At 40.7% G+C, this 20,033-nt stretch overlaps 1 protein-coding gene and 1 non-coding gene across 2 annotated transcripts in view; both read left to right on the top strand.

Annotated features, from left to right (window-relative positions):
• LOC145415093 (G protein-coupled receptor kinase 2-like) overlaps nt 1–20,033 on the top strand; it is an 831,927-nt gene that overhangs the window by 445,678 nt on the left and 366,216 nt on the right. The window lies entirely within an intron of this gene.
• Nucleotides 9,761–9,879, top strand: LOC145415272 (5S ribosomal RNA). The gene has a single exon (XR_013900049.1). It is a non-coding gene; the product is annotated as a 5S ribosomal RNA (ribosomal RNA).

Genomic DNA, 20,033 nt, shown 5'->3' with positions numbered 1-20,033 from the left:
AGAATGAAAGACTGACTAAGAGGGCATATGTAGGTGAGGTGGAGGGAGGGAGAGGGAGAGGTAGACCGAGGATGAGGTGGAGGGATGGAGTTGAGAGGTATATGAGGGAGGGGGGGGGTGAGTTGTGGGGAGGGTAGTCAAATGGTGGGTGACAGAGTGACTTGGAGGCGTTTTGTCTGCGGCCACCCTTTGTGGGATTAGGGCATCGGTCTATAGGTAGATAGATAGAACTTGGCTTTTTCAGTTTCATTCTGTGTCCACTTGTTACTCTCCCATCCCATACAAACAGATCTTATCTGTCAGTTGTATCTACTCTCATCGTGGCCCTGAACACTGCAATCATGTCACCCCTGTCTCTCCTTTCTTCTAAGGAACGCAAATCCAGCTTTTTCAGCCTCTCTCTGTACGACATCTGCCAGACTGGGGACCATTTTGGTTGCTGTTCTTTGTATTCTCACAATCTTGTTTATATATTTCTTTTTGAGTGGAAACCACACTACCGACACATATTCTCACCTGGGGCGGCTCATGGCCACCATCAACTTTTTCATCATCTCCTCATCCATGTAATGAATGCCACTCTTATGTGAGTCAAGAGATTGTACGTCTCTCTAACTATCTTGTTAATGTGTTTTTCAGGTGACAAACTATGTCGAACCAGCACTTTCAAATCTTTCACTTTTCTCGCTTTTGTGATGGGTTCATTACGCATCATATAATTCAGTGATGGCCTCGTGGTACTTTTACCTATTTCCAATATTTTACATTTTTTTGCGTTGAATTTAACATCCCACCTCCAGCTCCAATCATGAATCCAATCCAGGTCTTCCTGCAGCATTTTGTAGTCTTCCTCAACTTCTACTCTCCTCAAGATCTTTCCATCATCAGCAAACAGACTTGCATAACTGTTCATTCCATCTACCATATCGTTTACGTAAAACAGGAACATTACTGGCGCTAACACTGAGCCCTGTGGGACTCCACTTGTTACGTCCTTCCGTCTAGACATCTTGTCCTTTATTACTGTCCTGATTTGTCTGTCTCTCAAAAAGTCTCTCATCCACTTCAGGAGGTTTCCCTTCAGTCCTCCTATGTGCTCCAGTTTCCACATTAGTCACTTGTGGGGTACCTTGTCAAAGGCTTTCTCCAAATCTAAATACACGCAGTCCAAGTGTCTCTCTCCTGTAGCATGTCAGTCGCTCTTGAGTAAAAGCTCAACAGGTTGGAAACACACGCCCTTCCACTTCTGAATCCAAAGTGACTTTCAGCCAAAATGTTCATCTCCTCCAGATATTTTAACCATCTATCTTTCAGGATTCTCTTGCACAATTTTGCGACTAAGCTGGTTAGGGACACTGGTCTATAATTCAGAGGTTCTTCCCTGTTTCCTCCCTTATGAATTGGTACCACATTTGCCCTCTTCCATTCCCGAGGCACTCTCCTTTCTTCCAGAGAACACACAGTTAAACCGTGAGTCTTATCCGCCAGTTGTTCTCTTCATTCTTTCAGTAACCAATTAGAGATTCAATCCAGTCCTGGGGCTTTCCTTACATGTTGAGTTTCTAGTAATTTATACACTTCCTGCACTTCCACTTTTATATCTCTTATCACTACATTTCTAGTCACTCCTTCCCTCACCACAAAATCCCTTTCTTTAGTGAAAACCAGTTGGAAACATTTGTTCATTATTTCAGCTTGCATTGCTGCATCTTTAAAGACTTCTCCTTCTACTTTCAGTTTGGTGATTCCTTCCTTTTGTTTCAGTTTGCCATTAACAAATCTTCAAACAATTTGAGTTCTTCCTTACGTTTTTCAATTATACGTTTTTCATAGTTCCTTTTTTCCACTCTGTGCTTCTGTATTCTTCCTTTGTTCTATTATTACCTCTGTTTCTCCACTTGTTCCATGCCATGTCCCTCTCTTTTTTTGCTATCATACACCTTCTTTTAAACCAGTCCTTCTTCCTGTTTTCTTTCCTACTTACTCTTGGAATGTATTTTTCCACTTCCAAATTATAGAGGTCTAGAAAGATATCCCACCTCTTCCTGCATCTCTCTTGTTTCTCTTAATTTTTTCCAATCCTCATTTTCAAAAAATTTCCTCGATCCTGTAAAGTTAGTTTTCCCAAAGTTGTATCTTCCCTGTTTATAAAGCTTATCCCTTGGCATCACTTTTTCCTATAGGACATGCTGTAGATATTTCAAAGATTCAGTTATGTCAGGTTCTTTGTTTAGAAGTAAATCTAATCTCGCTTGTGTGTCATCACCTCGGAATCATGCCTCTTCTTTGACCCACTGTGTCATTACGTTATTCATTGCTATATTTAACAGTATAGTGCCCCATGAATCTTCACTACCTCATGAGTCCCATTCCTCCCAGTTCACCTCTTTACAATTAAAATCACCCATCAGAATTATGTTGTTGCTTGTCTCAGCCACTTACTGTAGATAACTAACCATATCTAACAACATCTGGTATTCATCGTCATTCCATGCTCTTGTCTTAGGGAGAACATATACTACTGCCATATCTCTCTTGCCATTCTCCCCAGTTTCTAATTTCATATTTGTCACTTCATCCCTACCCTCTCCTCGTTCCACATTATTCACATTTATGTTCTTCACTGCTGTCATCACTGTCCCGTTTTTCTTCTCTGTCTCTTCTCCACAGTTTGTATTTACCATCTTCCGTATGGATATCAGTATCGTCTCTTATCTTGGTCTGTACAAAGCACAAAATATCTGGTTCATGTACACTCAAGTAATCGTTGGATTCTAACCTTGCCGATATTAAACCTTCACATTAGTATATGCCACTTTCCAAGTTTTTTTGTTTTTCTTTTGTCCCTTTTCTCCCCCTCTCTTCGTCAGTACCACTTCCTTAATTTCTGATCCATAACTCTCCAATAGAACACTGTCTTCTCTTTCTCTGTTCTCTGTTCGTTTTTTGCCTTGGCTCCCTTTACTATGTCCTTTTTTTTTTTTTTTTTTTTTTTTTTTTTTTTTTTAAATCCAAGCAGTCTTGAACTCCTCTTTATCTGCTAATTTCCAAGTTCTGTTGATGATTTCATTTACCATTACCTGAGACTTAAACTTTACTTTAAGTGGCCCCGCCCCACCTTCCTCGAATTTTTCTATGGTAAACACTTCTTCAGTCTCTTCTTGAGCTTCGTTGTTACCCTTCATAACTACTGATACCATCCTCAGTTCCTCTTTTTCATATTCTGATCTTACTGTTTTACGTTTTTATTTTACTCCTGAGATTATTCTGCATTTTTTCTTGTCTGCTACGTCCCTGACTAAAGATTCTCTACTTCTTAGTAGCCAAACCACTTCCTTTTCCATCTTTTCCTTGCTTTATTCTTCTATAATCTCTTTCAAACTTATATTTCCATCATCTTGAATTTTCTTCCACTCCTTGTGTTGCTCTTTGATTTCCTTAATGTGTTCATCTTGCATCCTTGATTTTGATTCATACTCATCTAGATTACTTTTTAGCCTGTCCCTTTCTTCTTCCAGCCTCTTATTTTCCCTCTTGAGCTGTTTTATTTCATTTGAGGGAGATTTGTTATTTAATTTTAATTTGGTAACTTTCCTTTCGTGTTCAGCACTGCGTGTGCAGACGTTTTTCAGCTTGGTCTGAGTTATCTTAATCCCTCTCTCCTGTTCTAAGGTCAGTTCCAGCAACTCTCTAATTATTGTCCATACCTTTTTTAAACAGGGATGTGTCATGGATTTAAACAGGGATGTGTCATGTCTCCAAGGTTGTTCAATCTTTATATGGATGGAGTTATAAAAGAGATACAAAGTAGGGCAATGGATGTTGGATTGGCCCTAATGAGAGAGGGCAATGTTTGAAAGCTGCCTGTACTGTTGTTTGCAGATGATGCTGTGTTGTTAAGTGAAGACAGAGGAGAGCTGTAAGGCTTGGTGGATGAGTTTGGGAGTGTGTGTAAGAAACGGAATCCAAAGGTGAATGTAGGGAAGAGTTCAGTTATGATCTTCGAGATAGGTGAAGTCAGTGAATGTACAGTGAGGATGGATGAGGAGGAAATGGAAAATGTGAGTGCATTTAAGTACAGGCATACCCTGGTTTAACAATCTAATTGGTTAGGTAAAACCCCATCGTTAGGCGGGGTATCGTATATCGGGGTACTTTTAACATGTATTTCAATGTGAACCATTTACCAGCCCTGGGTTTCCCCCCAAACCAAGTCCAAAACCCACCCAGATGAGCCCAAAAACAGGTTTGAAGGCAATCTAAATGGCCTAACAGCTGTCAAGGAAGCTAACTTAAGCCTAACACCTGTAAATAACTCATTAAAACTAACAAATAAAATCTGAAAATCATCAAATATAAGTCTGGAAAAAATTAAGTTTAGTAAACTGTACCCCAAAATAACAATGTTCACCCCACCAATGAATAAAACATGTTAATCAAAGTCTAATATCAGTTTATAAATCAACCTAAGCACACAATTTTAGTCTAAAATATCATCAAAATTGGTAAGAAAAATCAAAATCCATCATTAAATGGGGTTTGGCCATCGTTAGGCGGGGTATGGTGCAATTTGTACCCCCATCGTTAAGCATGGGTATCGCATCTAGGGATATCGTATATCGAGATATTACTGTACTTGGGTAGTGTGATGACTAAGGATGGAAGTTTGGAGGATGAAGAGCTTGAAAGGGTACAACAAGGAAGTAAGGTTGCTGGTTCTTTGAAAGCAGTGATAAGAAACAAGGAAGTGAGCATGGAAGTGAAAAAGTTACTGCATGACAGTACAGTAATCCCGCATATTTCGCGGTAGTTACGTTCTTGTAACCCCCGCGAAAAGTCAATTCCGCGAATACTCTATTAACAATTGAAAACTTGCACTTGTGTCCACCATGCTGCCCATCACACAGTCCATGTCCATACTGATTGCGAGACAATTCGCCGTCAGACAATTCCCCGTCAAAACATGGACGATTCCCCTTCAGAACAATTCGCACCCTGGACGATTCCCCGCCATTCTATAAATATACTAATCAATACTTTCATCAATATACTTATTATTAATTAATCAATACTTTAATAACTATATTTCAGGGGGATCCAGCAAAGTCTATGTTCAGTAGCGTAGGTTCTGGATATTATTTATTAGTTGCACCTTTAGTCAATAATTAACTTGTTTCTTCCTCGCTGTAGTCGCCTTTGAATTATATTCTAGCGTCACCCATAGCTATCTTCATTAATGAAGGCGAATTGTTTTGTGTTTGTTGTGACTGCGAATTGTCCCGAAACCTCCATACTCATCCCGAAATACCTTCTTACAAGATTGAAAGCACATACTCCATTATGAAGGAAAAACGTAAACACCGTACTGTAATACACAATTATCTACACATTTATTAACAAAACAGTACAAAATAAAAAGATGCATTAACTGGTGATAGCAAACACTCGCACGGTCGTTTCTTAGCTTGTCCAGTAACACAATTTTCTCTGCTAAGGTCATAACTTGATCGTTTTGTCACTCTGGAGTTCTTACTAATTGTATTATTAGCCTTTGGTGAGGCTGGCTTACGTCCTGGGGCCATGTGGAAAGCAAGTGGGAGGCAAGAGGCTCATATCATAGTGTGGTTACAACCACAACATCCACTTAAGGCAGTCAGGCGTGGACTGAAGAATGTGGGGCAGAGAGCAGTGTTGCCATATCCAAACAACGAAATTATGCTAGGGCAATGAAAAAATTATGCTAGATTGAGCATATTTGTTCCAAGTAAAAAATGAATTATGCTAACTTGAAGCTAAATGATAAAATTCTATACATATTCGTGCAACATATTAATTATGTATTGTTTACCATGAAAATATTAAAATGAACCTACATACAGTAAGAGGATAAATATCGGTATCTACCCATACTGCTTTTTTCCACGAAACTTACGTTTTTCTGATGGATTTTGATGTGATTCGTTAGATTTTGAGCATCATTTCCATCGGAAATAACCAGATTTTGAGATATGACCCCCCCCCCATCCCCCTGAAATAATGAGGGATCTTTGGGGAATCGGGGGTTATAGGGAGGGGGGGAAACACAGAAAATGGTCATTTCCGACTGAAATGAAGCTGAAAATCGAATGAATCATACCAAAATCCATCGGAAAAACCTAGGTTTCATGGGTAAAGTACAAAGCTCAAACTTATCCTAACCTAACCGAACCTAACCTAAAACCTAACCTAACCTAACCTAAAACCTAACCTAACCTAATCCAACCTAACCTAACCTAGCCTAATCCAACCCAACCAAGCCCAAACTGAAAGTAACCAACTATTCAAACATCTTACCTTATTCGTCTCTCTCTCTCTGATTTGTAGCTTTTATAAAATTATTCTAAAAATATTCCATTCCATTCTAAATTATGCTAGAATGATTCTAAAACTTCTAATATGCTAAAAAATATTCCAGACTCGAAAATTTGATCAAAATTATGCTAAAAGAATAAAATTATGCTAGATATGGTAACACTGGCAGAGGGGCCACGGGAAAGGGACAGAGGGTGGCGTGAGTTTACCGCGCTACAATTGGAAGCTGCGGGAATTTCAATTTTTTTTTTTCTCTATATTCAAGGATATTTTTGTTGAACTTATTAATGCTAAGAAAATCCGCGAGAGGGCAAAACCGTAGACAAAAAATCCGCAAAAAATGCGGGATTACTGTATTGTAATACCAACACTAACATATGGAAGTGAAGCTTGTACCGTGTTGGAGGGACAGAAGTCAAGAGTGAGAGCAGTGGCAATGAGTTATTTGAAAGGAGCATGTGGAGTCACATGGAGAGACAGACTGACAAATGAGGATGTGAAGCAGTATTGTGGTGTGGATGTGGATGTGATAGGAAGTGTTAGGAGAAACATGTCGAGGTGGTTTGGCCATATGGATAGGATGGAGACAGAAAGACTGGTGAGTTGAGTGTATGTGAGTGAGGTTGAGGGGTAAAGAGGGAGGGGGAGGCCAAGGATGAGATGGAGGGATGGAGTGGAGAGGTATATAAGAGAGGGGGGTGTGAGCTGGGAGCAGGGCAGTGAAATGGCAGGGGACAGGGCCATATGAAGGCAATTTGTTTGTGGCCACCCTGTACAGGATTAAGGCGTCTGGCAATAGATAAATAGATAGACCTTTTTTAACTCCTGGACATTCCTCTCTGCCATTTTCTTCACTCCTGCTGCTCTTGTTTTGTTCAGTTTCGTACTTCCTTTACCCTTTTCCTCATCTGAGAAGCCCGCAAATTCATCGCCACCAGATGTAGACAGTGAATTATCTCCATCCGCCTGATACAACCTACAAAAACTTTCTACTTCCACTGTGTTTTGTGCTCTTGTTTGACCAAAATATGCATTTCCCCCCCCCCCCCCCCCCCACAAATATCAGACAGGACCACTGCTCACATGGTCATGCACATTATCTCAATAGGCTTGTCTCCTTTTTGCGGCTGATTCGACAGTTATTTCTCCGCGATCCAGAAAGAGCTTCATCTCTATCAGTAACCTGTGTGTGTGTATGTTCTTACCTAATTGTTCTTACCTAATTGTATCTTTACAGGAATGAGTCAAGCTCGTACTGTCCCGTGTCTTAAACCATATTTATCGTACATATCCTTAAATTTGTGAATTGTTTTGGCACACACTTTTTCATTCGGTAGTGCATTCCATTGATCAATTGCTCTGTTTGGGAAACTGAATTTCCTTACGTCTTTATCACCTCTCTTCTTATGCAGTTTTTTACAGTGTCCTCTTGCTGATGCTTCTCCATATGTTAAGTAATCATTTATGTCTATTTTCTCCTTCCCTGATATGCACTTATATAGCATTATCATGTCACCTCTTTTCCTTCTCTCCTGTAGTGTTGGTAGATTCAGTTTATTTAGTCTTTCTTCGTAGCTTAGGTCCCTTAAGCTTGGTATCCATCTTGTAGCGGCCCTTTGAACTTTTTCAATCTTGTCTATATGCTTTTTGAGATGAGGACTCCAGACTACTGATGCATATTCCAGGGTTGGTCTAATGAATGATGTTATTATCATTCTTAGCATGTCTTCATTTATGAATGTGAATACTATTCTCATATTTCCAAGCAGTGTATACATGTTCCGTACCTTCTCGCTGATGTGGTCAGTCGGAGATAGTCTGTTATTGATAATCACACCTAGGTCTTTCTCTCTTTCTGATGTGTATAGGGTTTTATTTCCTAACTTATAATCCCAATCAGGTGTTTTCCACTTTACCAAACTTGATTACATGACACTTGTCCACATTGAATTCCATTTGCCATGTACTACTCCATTCATGAAGTTTATTTAATTCTTCTTGTAGCTCCCTACAAGAGTCTATGTTAGTAATTCTCCTTTGTATTTTTGCATCATCTGCAAACATATTCAGATAGCTCTCATTTCCAGTGTTACTGTTTATATCATTTATATACACTAAAAACATGATTGGTGCCAGCACTGAACCCTGTGGTACTCCATTAGTCACTTCTTTCCATGATTAGTAGTTTCCTCTTAGTACTGTCCTCATTTTTCTTTTTATGAGAAAGTCTTGCATCCAACAAAACAGTTTGCCTCGAATTCCTCCTTGATGGTTCAGTTTCCATAAAAGTCTTTGGTGTGGTACTGTGTCAAAAGCTTTCTTGAAATCTAAATAGATACTGTCCACCCATCCTTCCCTTTCCTGTATTTTGTTTGTTACTCTGTCATAGTAGATCAACAGATTAGTAACACATGATTTTCCTTTTCTGAAACCAAACTGTCTTTCTGATATCATACTGTGTTCTTCTAGATCATTTACCCAAGCTTTTCTTATAAGCTTTTCTAATACCTTGCTTACAACACTGGTCAGTGATACTGGTCGGTAGTTGAGTGGATTTTGTCTATTTCCTTTCTTGAATAAGGGGACAATATTTGCTTTTTTCCAAATATCAGGTAGTTTACCTTGAATCAAGGATTTCTTGAAAATTAAAAATAATGGTTTACTTAACTCCTTTGCACATTCTCGTAATACCCAACATGAAATTTCATCAGGACCACTTGCTTTTCCTCTGTCTAATCTACTTAACTCCTCCTGTATTACTTTTTCTGCTATTTGTATATCTGGTAGTATGTGTGGACATGCGTGTTCCACATAGTCCCTCTCAAAATTTTTTTCTTACACAAAAACTAATTGGAAATTCTTATTTAGTGCTTCACAAATATATTTCTGTTGTGTATGAGTGATTCCCTCGTCCATAATGGATTGTATTATATCTTTTACTTTGGTTTTGCTTCTGATATTGCTGTAAAACAGCTTTGGTTGATCACTACTTTTATTTACTATATCCTCCTCAAACTGTTTTTGGGCTTCCCTCCTTGTTCTTGTATAGTCGTTTCTTGCCTGTTTGTAATTATTATACGCCCTTTCACTATTGTGTCTTCTGTATCTATTCCACAACAAATCTCTTCTTTCTTTTGATTTTTTACATTCTGTATTGAACCATTTCTGTATTTTCTTATCTGCTTCTTTGTGTTGTGGGATGTACTTCTGGACTCCTATTTCATAAAATTCACAGAATTTTTTATATACAGCATTTAAATCTTGTCCTCTAAGCTCATTTTCCCAATCAACTTCTAAGAAATACTTCTTTAGGTCTTGATAATTTCCCTTTTTATAGTTTAGGCTCTTTTTGTAACTGTCATTGCTGTTTACTATGTCATATGCTATCCTGAAGTTATAATTTAGTACTGCCAATGGCCATACCACGTTGACTACACCGCTTCCCGTCCGATCAGCAAAGTTAAGCAACGTTGGGTCTGGTTAGTCCTTGGATGGGTGACCGCCTGGGAACACCAGATGCTGTTGGCATGACGTTCTCCCTACGTGTTAAGTGGGGTTGGTGGAGGATTAGTGCCCCTCCCTGTAAAACAATTAACTCTTAGCCCTTGGCCACCCTGTTTGGGATACATGGCGTCTGGCAATGAATGAATGAAAAATGAATGATCGCTTTTGCCAAGTGGAGAGTGATATATTAAACTGTCAATATCATTTTCTTGCCTAGTTAATATTAGATCTAGCACTGAAGGTACATCGTCCTCTTTTTCTGGTGGTTTCCCTCACATGTTGCGTTAGGAAAAACTCCTGTACTAGATCCAGGAGCTTTTGGTCCCAACAGCTTTCTTGGCTAATTATATCTAGAGTATTCCAATTTATATTTGTATTGAAATCCCCAGTTAGTATAATTCTTTCCGATTTCTCTTCCATTTTATGTAGTAATGATCTTATACTTTGAATTGTACTCTCTGCCAGGTCCTCATATTCGTCTCTTTCCCATGTGTTTGATCTGGGTGGCATGTACAAATTGGCTACAATTACATTACAGTGGGGCACCAATTTTCGCGCCTAATTGGGTCCAAAAATAATGCGCGAAAGTGGAATTAGCGAAAGTTGGGGCATTGTCTTTATGGCAAAAAGGCTAATTGGTTCCCGGTTATCCTAAAGTAACACCAGATTTTCATTTACACTTGCAATACTGTACATCAAATCACTATTGTACATTGCATTGTGAGATACAAACAATAAAAACTGTACAGTACACATTATATGAGGAGAAACATACCACAGAGACCAGGTTGAGGTGTTTAATGGATGTTGGGGGTAAGTATCCGAGGCGCGTGGCGGGCTTATTTAGCCACGCCAGACGTATTGGCCACTTTTTATCACCACCACTGCCTCCCGGCCCTCCCCCCACACCACCAGGCTCTTCCCCCACACCAACAGGCCCTTTACACTGCCAGGTATAGTAGAGGCCATTGAACCGTGAGAATCCAACACAATGGAGCAAGCACGCTCGTACACAATGGCGGGAATGGGTGGACAGAGTGTTGACATGACGTCATTCAAGATGGCGGTGGGTTGCGGGCGGGCGGTGCAGGAAATTCAGAGTTCAAAATATTGTCCCAAACCCAAAATTTGTGCGCGAAAATCAATTTTTTTCAAGCAAAAGTGGAAGTTAGGGAATATTTGGTGCATGCCGCGAAAGTGGATTCCGCGAATCCTGCTGTAGCGAAAGTTGGTGCACTACTGTACCTTCAGATGTGTCGATCTCTACTGCAATCATTTCTACTTGTGATGGTATATCTAGGTTTATTTCCTTGACTTTTAGATTTTTCTTAGTTAATATTATAATTCCTCCTCCTTTTTTTAAATTTCTGTCTCTTCTCCATATATTGTATTCCTCTAAGTTTAGTATGTCATTGGATATCCTTGGTGTTAATTTTGTTTCAGTTAGGGATATTATTTGTGGTTCATTTTCTCTAACAAAATGATTCATCTCTAGTAATTTAGATACCATTCCATCCACATTTGAGTACATCAACTTTATCATTTTGTTTATATACTTGTCATGACATGGTTCTACTACCTTCCTCCTTTTTGTTCCATCCTGTTTGTGTACCACTTTTGTACCTGCAATCCTATTACTTAAAAAAAAAAATTTCTTCTTCTTCTCTTCTGATCTTCCCTCATTTTTTGTTTTTGCTTCCTCCCTTTTCTCTTTCAGTAATTCCAGTTCCTCTTGTGTTAGGCATCTTTTTATCCATACATTTTTGAACTCTTTTTCCATAAGATTCTTTGCATTTTTTAGTATCTCTTCCACAGTGTTTACACTCTTGAAAGTCACCTTTAGAGGTCTTGTCTTGCATTTCTCGTATTTCCCTAACCTTTTGTGTTTCTCTGTGTCTTTACTACAGATTTCCTCTGATACTTATTTCAGTAAGCTCATTACATTTGCCATCTCCTTTTTGTCTCTTGTGATCTTGTTTTTTACTTCTTCCTCTTCTATACCAGTGATTACTATAGATTTGTTTATCTCTTCTGAATCTCTGACTAACTTTGGATTGTTTTGGATTATTCTTATCACTTCCTTTTTAATGCTTTTTTCCTCCTCCCTTGTTTCTAAGTCTTTCTTTACATTCACCATTTCAGCATACGTGGTTTCTACATCATTTTTGTAGCTTTGCACAGCTTCATTCACCTGTGTTATCTTCTCCTCAATATCACTGCTCTGGTCCATAAGACTGCTTGCTTGCCTAATTGTCTCTGTGTCATTTTTGAACTCTTCCATAACACTCTCGTAATTGACTACTGTACTTGCCATTTCAATCACTTTCTTCCTAGGCGTACTCAATTCCACTGTTAGTTCACTGATGGTTGTGTCTTTCTTATTGGCCTCCCTAGTTTTTCTATCTCTTCCTTTTGCAAGTGCATTTGCTTCTTTCTTTCATCAATTTCATTTTTGAAAGCCATTTCTAGTTTGTGTACACGTTCAACCAGTCTATTGTGAGTCTCCACTTCAACCAGTTCTTGGTAGAAATCATCATTTTTCTTTTTACTTTTATCCCTTTTCTTTTCCAAATTTGCTTTACTAAAGTATGTATCCATTTTGCAATACTAAAAGAACAGAGTATGTACTTACAGAGTATGTACACTTGCCCCGTGTTGCTGTAGTCTATACAAACCCAGCTGACTCAGCGCATTTTTTTCCTCGTGGTTCTTTTTTCTGTTTGAACAAGTCTTGTTTAAACTTTTTTTTTTTTTTCCTTTTAATAATGAAAAATCATTTAGTCTAACCTGGTACAGAGCTTGACTCATACAAAGATACTAATTTAGGTAATGCCACTGGCCGTGTTGGTTCGGTACGGAGTGCCGATGTCGGACGTCTGCCTTGGATGACTCCCTGTGTGTATGTGTGTGTGTGTCTGTCTGTCTGTCTCTGTCTGGACTCAACTGGATGCTACTCAACCGACCATAAGAGCAACAAACTATTCCTCTCAGTTACAATGAGTAATTCTATCTACCTATTGCCAGATGCCTCAATCCCGTTTGGGGTGGCCACAAACAAAATACCTCCACGTCGCCCTGTCACCTGCCATTTCACTGCCCTGCTCCCAACTCACACCCCCCTCTCTCACCCCTCCATCTCATCCTCAGCCTCCCCCTCCCTCTTCCCCCCTCAACCTCACTCATATACACTCTCTTCGTTAGTCTCTCACCCTCCATCCTCTTCACATGGCCAAACCACCTCAGTGTGTTTTTCATAACGCTTCCTATCACATCCACACCACAATGCTTTTTTATATCCTCATTTGTCAGCCTGTCTCTCCGTGTGACTCCACAGGCTCCATTTAAATAACTCATTTCCACTGCTCTGACTCTTGACTTGTGTCTTTCCAACAACGTCCAAGCTTCACTTCCATACGTTAGAGTTGGTATCACAATACTGTCATGTAGTAAATTTTTCATTTCCATGCTCACTTCTCTGTGTCTTATCACTGCTTTCAAAGAACCAGCAACCTTTCTTCCCTGCTGTACCTTTTCAAGCACTTCACCTTCCAAACCTCCATCCTTACTCATCACACTACCCAAGTACTTAAACGTACTCACATTTTCCAATTTCTCACCATCCAACCTCGCTGTACATTCACTGATTTCACCTCTCTCAAAGACCATCACTTTACTCTTCCCTACATTCACCTTTAGATTCCGTTTCTTACACTCTCTCAAATTCATCCACCAAGCCTTGCAGCTCCTCTTCGTCTTCACTCAACAACACAGTATCATCTGCAAACAACAGTACAGGGAGTTTCCAAAGACTATCCTCTCTCACCAGGGCCACTCCAACATCCACTACCCTACCTTGTACCTCTTTTATTACCCCATCCACATACGGATTGAACAACCATGGGGACATGACACATCTCTGTTTCAACCCAACCTTCAAAGAGAAAAATTCACTTAGTTCACCATCCACACGCACTGCAGCCTTAGCACCATCATACATACTCTTCACAGCATTCAACAGCTTCCCATCTACTCCATATATTCTTAATACTTTTCACAATCCTTGTCTATCCACCCTGTCATATGCTTTCTTAAAATCCATGAAAGCCGCATACAACTTCTTTCCCTTCTCTAGAAACTTTTCCACTAAAGATCTGAGAATGATTATCTGATCTACACAACCTCTTCCCTTCCTAAAACCTCCCTGTTCTTCTCCAACTAATTCCCCTGTTCTTTCTCTCTGTCAATAAGTATCCTACCATACACTTTTCCTATTATACTAAGAAGACAAATGCCCCTATGATTACCACACACTTCTTTTTCCCCTTTTCCTTTATACAAGGGAATAATTTTACCTGACTTCCAATCCTCTGGGACTCTACCTTCCTCCCAGGCCAATCTACACATCTTCCACATCCATTCTACTACAATCTCTCCCCTATGCTTCAGCATTTCACCACACACTCCATCAATTCCTGGGGCTTTTCCCAATTTAACTTTCTTCATTGCTTTCACAACTTCTATCCTACTGATTTCTTCCTGTCTTTTCACCTCCCTCCTTCTCCCAGCCATTCCCCAGCCACTTATACTCGCATTACTTGCATCCTCTATGTTCAACAATTCCTTAAAGTGTTGTCTCCATCTGCTCACTTTCTCTCCCTTCTTCACTAGTAATCTACCATTTTTATCTTTCACTCCCCTGCTAACCTCACTTCCACCCTGTCTTACTCTCTTCACCTCTTTCCAGAACATTTTCTTACAGTCCCTCTACTTTACAATCAAATTCCTTCCAAATTCCTCATCCACGCTCTTCTTACTCTCTCTTACTAATCTTTTCACCTCTCTCTTTCTTTCTACATATAACTCTCTCTTCTGCCTCTCAACTTCTTCCACGCCCCTATTTCTCATCCATTCATTTTATGCTTTCTTCTTTTGTGCCACAGCCTCTCTCACCTCTTCAGTCCAAAACGCTGTTCCTTGCACCCCCCTCCATCTTCTCTTCCTCCCACACACCACATCACATGCTGCACATATTTCTTCTGTAAATATCCTGCACACACCTTCCACGTCCCCCATCTGCTCCAATTCATATTTGCCCAATCATTCCTCCACTTCTCTTATACGCTGCCTTTTTCTCATCCTCTTGTAACCTTTCCACTCTCCTTGCATCTACTCCTTCTTCTCGCCTTTCCCTTCTTCTATTTCTCCACCTTACTTGGATCCTAATTCTGGCCACCACCAAGTTGTGGTCAGAAAGTCCACTCCCCCAACCTGTATAAGCTCTTGCATCCATTACACATCTTCGCATCCTTTCATCCACACACACATAATCAATCATTGCCTTCCTTTCATTCAGTTCACCACCCACCCTTCTCATCACTCGCCATGTTTACCTGTAGATCATTTTGTGCCTAAAGAGGGTATTGGCTATCAACAACCCCCTCCCAGCACAAATGTCCACTAATGCACTCCCATTCTCATCTATCTCAGCAGGCACACCCCACTCAGCATCTATTCCATCCAACTTCACATTCCCTACTTTACCATTCATATCACCGATCAAAAACACTGATTCATTCCTTCCAAACTTTTCCATGCACACTTCCACATTTGTACAGAACTCTTCTCTCTCTCTGCTTGCACGATCTTGCATTGTCGCATACACACACACAAACGCCCACATTTTTATTTCAACTTTCAACCTTACCCACACAATCCTTGATCCAACTGATCCATACTGTCTTATGCTCTTCTTCCATCTTTTACTCACAACTATACATACTCCTTCCTTTGCCCTCTCATTCTCACCTACTCCTGCACATATACCTCATCCATACTCCCATTCTCTCACACTTTCTCCTCTTCATTTTGTTTCAGTTATTCCACATACATCCTCTTTTGCACCCTCAAGCACCTGGACAATCTCTCTCTCGTTCACCTCATCGTGAGTAGTTACATCTACCAATTGAGGCTCAACTATGCGACTTAATTGACGATGACAACAACAAACCATTCCTTCCAAGCAGAACTCCACTGTTAATGGCATATTTGTCCTATCTTTTCATGTTTGTGTGTGTGTGTCTGTGTGTGTGTTTGTGTTTGTGTGTGTGTGTGTTTGTGTGTGTCTGTGTATGTATTTACCACATTGTATTTACCTAATTGTGATATACAGTAAATGAGCTACACTAGTAGGGTCCCGTGTCTGTTTCTTTGTAAGCCAAATTTTGCTTTAATCTCATTTAAGTTTGTAGACTGGATGATCTCTTTGTCCAGGCTATTCCACAGGTCTGTGCATCTATAAGGAAAACTGTATTTCTTGATATCCTTCAAGCAGCTTGGCTTCTTCAGTTTCAGTCTGTGTCCTCGTGTTACTTTCTTATCCCATACAAACAGATCTTCTCTGTCAATTTTATCTACTCCCCTCATGGTCCTGAACACTGCAATCATGTCGCCCCCCTCTCCTTTCCTCTAAGGAAGGCAAATTGAGCTTTTCCAGCCTCTCTCTCTATGATATCTGCCAGACTGGGGACCATCTTGGTTGCTGTTCTTTGGATTTTCTTAATCTTGTTTATATCTTTCTTTTTGTGTGGGGACCACACTACTGTTGCATATTCTAACCTGGGGTGGATCATGGCCACCATCAATTTTTTCATCATCTCCTCATCCATGTAATGAAATGCTACTGTTATGTTAATCAAGAGTTAAAACTTCTCTCTATCTGTCTTGTTAATGAGTTTTTCAGGTGACAAACTATCCTGAACCGGCACTCCCAATTCTTTCTTTTCTTTTGCTTTTGTGTTTGGTTCATTACCCATCAAATAATTCAGTGATGGCCTTTTGGTACTTTTACCCATTTCCAATATTTTACATTTCTTTGCATTAAATTTCATTTCCCACATCCGGCTCCATTTGTGTATCCTATCCAGATCCTCCTGCAGCATTTTACAATCCTCCCCAACCTTCACCTTTTCAAAATCTTTGCATCATCAGCAAACAGACTTGCATAACTGTTCACTCCATCTACCATATCATTTACGTAAAACAGGAACATTACTGGTACCAACACCAATCCCTATGGGACTCCACTTGTTACTTCCCTCCATCCAGACATCTTATCCTTTATTACTGTCCTCATTTGTCTGTCTCTCAAAAAGTCTCTCATCAGTTCCAGGAGGTTTCCCTTCAGTCCTCCTATATGCTCTAGTTTCCACATTAGTCTCATGGGGTACCTTGTCGAAGGCCTTCTCCAAATCTAAATGCACACAGTCCACCCAACTGTCTCTCTCCTGTAGCATGTCAGTCACTTTTGAATAAAAGATCAACAATTTGGAAACACATGACCGTCCACTTCTGAATGCAAACTGACTTTCAGCCAAAATATTCATCTCCAGATATTTTATCCATCTATCTTTCAGGATTCTCTCGCATAATTTTGCGACCATGCTGCTTAGGGACACTGGACTATGATTCAAGGGTTCTTTCCTGTTTCCTCCCTTATAAATTGGTACCACATTTGCACTCTTCCGTTCTTGAGGCAATTTCCCCTCTTCCAGAAAACACACAATTAAACTGTGAATCTTATACACCAGTTGTTCTCTGCATTCCTTCGGTACCCTCTTAGAGATTCCATCTGGTCTTGGGGCTTTCTTTATGTCTTGAGTTTCCAGTAATTTATACACTTCCTGCACGTCCACTTTTATATCTTTTATCATTACATTTTTAGTCACTCCCTCCCCTTCCACAAACTCCTTTTCATTAGTGAAAATCGATTGGAAACATTTGTTCATTATTTCAGCTTGGATTGCCACATCTTTATACACCCACCGCAAATTGACATTGGTCCTACTCGCACAATTGCAATGGGAGAGTTGTCTCTCTTTGCTTTGTGTTTCCACCTCTACCAAGTGAATTTTGGGGGCAAGAAGTAACTGGCAACTCCTCTGGTGTTTGCAGGAGGTGGTGAAACACTCAGCATGTCAGTACTTGCCCAAAAGCGAGAGTGGGAGTCTGTGTTCCCTTCGCTCCGAGGTTGCACATCCCTCTTTTTTCGTATGCACTATTGTTTGCCCTATGTTTTTCCTAGAGTCAAGTTGTCATGCCTGGAATGTACTGCTCAAGGGATGAGAGGGTTCGTATCGTTGCATGGAGGCAGGATAATGTCCCTATCAACACGATTTGTGAATGTACTGGATGCGTGACCGTCATGGAGATTCTTGCTGCAGCGCGCAGCCTGCCACATGATGTCGTACCAGAGCACAAGCATGGCGGTGGAGAGAAGAGGACGACTTCCAGAGGTATAGAGACGCTTCTGAGGAGGGAGGTAATAAAGAATCATTGATTGACTGCAGCAGAATTGAAGAGAATGCATGCGCAGCTGGGACAAGATGTCTCAGTTCGAACTATCGAACACCGCATGCAGAAGGAGCTGGGTTTGCCAAGCTGCACCGCAGCCAAGAAACCGCTTCTTACTGACCGCATGAGGAAGCAGCACATTCAGTTTGCCAAGAAGTATGCACACTGGAATCGGATGAGTGGAGAAAAGTTACGTTTTCCTATGAAAGCGCATTTCAGAGTTTTCCAGGTGTGTTCTGCCAAGGTTTGTCACCCTGCCTCCAATAGTCGATATGACCCTGCTTACAAGGTGCTGTCTGTTAAGCACCCACAGTCAGTAATGGTATGGGGGTGTTTCTCAGGTGAAATGGGGAGGGGGGGCCCTCTACTTTCTTCCTAAGAACTTTATGATGAATGGTGGCTGGTACATTCAAGTTCTGAAAGATCATTTGTTAAACACTTTTGCTCTTCATTGGTGCGACTTTTTCATACACTTTTCAGCTCCATGTCGCAGGTCATGAAAGGTGACAAAATGGCTTCAGGATAATCAGATTGAGGTCCTCAACTGGCCTGAGAACAGTCCGGATCTAAATCCGATAGAAAACTGCTGGGCATAAATGAACAAAATCATGGCAGAGAAGAAGACACCGAATTTGGACAACCTCAAGACTGAACTGACAAGCGTTTGATGCAAAGAAATGTCTTTAGATTACTTTAGAGATCTAAGTGATTCCATGCCAAAATGCATCTAACTGGTGCCAAAATGCATCTAACTGGTCCTGAAAATCAAGGGAAACATCTATCTATCTATCTATTGCCAGACGCCTCAATCCCGTTTGAGGTGGCCACAAACAAATCGCCTCCAAGTCGCCCTGTCCCCCGCCATTTCACTCCCCTGCTCCCAACTCACACCCCCCTCTCTCATATACCTCTCCACCCCATCTCTCCATCTCATCCTCGGCCTCCCCCTCCCTCTTTCCCCCTCCACCTCACTCACATACACTCTCTTCGTCAGTCTTTCACCCTCCATCCTCTCCACATGGCCAAACCACCTCAGTGTGTTCCTCATAACGCTTCCTATCACATCCACATCAACACCACAACGCTCCTTTATATCCTCATTCGTCAGCCTGTCTCTCCATGTGACTCCACAGGCTCCTCTTAAATAACTCATTTCCACGGCTCTCACTCTTGACTTGTGTCCTTCCAACAACGTCCAAGCTTCACTTCCGTGCGTTAGAGTTGGTATCACAATACTGTCATGTAGTAACTTTTTCACTTCCATGCTCACTTCCCTGTTTCTTATCACTGCTTTCAAAGAACCAGCAACCTTTCTTCCCTGCTGTACGCTTTCAAGCACTTCACCCTCCAAACCTCCATCCTTACTCATCACACTACCCAAGTACTTAAACGTACTCACATTTTCCAATTCCACACCATCCAACCTCGCTGTACATTCACTGACTTCACCTCTCTCAAAGACCATCACTTTACTCTTCCCTACATTCAACTTTAGATTCCGTTTCTTACACACTCTCTCAAACTCATCCACCAAGCCTTGCAGCTCCCCTTCGTCTTCACTCAACAACACGGTATCATCTGCAAACAACAGTACAGGGAGTTTCCAAAGACTATCCTCTCTCACCAGGGCCACTCCAACATCCACTACCGTACCTTGTACCTCTGTTATTACTCCATCCATGTACAGATTGAACAACCATGGAGACATGACACATCCCTGTTTCAACCCAACTTTCAAAGAGAAAAATTCACTTAGTTCACCATCCACACGCACTGCAGCCTTCGCACCATCGTACATACTCTTCACAGCATTCAACAACTTCCCATCT

Source organism: Coenobita brevimanus, chromosome 101 (assembly GCF_032717465.1).
Source record: "Coenobita brevimanus isolate Jiangsu-jjx chromosome 101, ASM3271746v2, whole genome shotgun sequence".
Taxonomy (NCBI): domain Eukaryota; kingdom Metazoa; phylum Arthropoda; class Malacostraca; order Decapoda; family Coenobitidae; genus Coenobita; species Coenobita brevimanus.
Note: the sequence above shows the minus strand (reverse complement) of the source record. Positions and strands in the feature narration are given on the sequence as shown.